Source organism: Apis dorsata, unplaced genomic scaffold (genome assembly GCF_000469605.1).
Source record: "Apis dorsata unplaced genomic scaffold, Apis dorsata 1.3 scaffold_221, whole genome shotgun sequence".
Classification (NCBI taxonomy): domain Eukaryota; kingdom Metazoa; phylum Arthropoda; class Insecta; order Hymenoptera; family Apidae; genus Apis; species Apis dorsata.
Window position 1 is genome coordinate 94547 of NW_006263503.1, and position 265 is coordinate 94811.

The 265-nt window shown below is 23.4% G+C and overlaps 1 protein-coding gene across 5 annotated transcripts in view; it reads right to left on the reverse strand.

Annotated features, from left to right (window-relative positions):
- Window positions 1-265, reverse strand: part of LOC102672395 (multiple C2 and transmembrane domain-containing protein) — a 25476-nt gene that overhangs the window by 3493 nt on the left and 21718 nt on the right. The window lies entirely within an intron of this gene.

Sequence of the window (265 nt, forward strand, 5' to 3'; positions counted from 1 at the left end):
AATTTTTTTTCGATACAATATTGAATATATAATATTCTCTCTAAAGTGAATTCCCGATAAACAAATTTTTCAAATATGTATAAGAGATCAATGCATCGATCATTATTAATCATTGTCTCGATATTCATAGCGTGTCACGAGCAGAAATTTATGATTAAAATATGCGATACAATTTGCGTGTGAAATGTCACGTGTATCGTTATATAATAATAAATCGGTTTTCGAATAATAATAAAAAAAAAAAAAAAAAAAAAAAAAAAAAAAA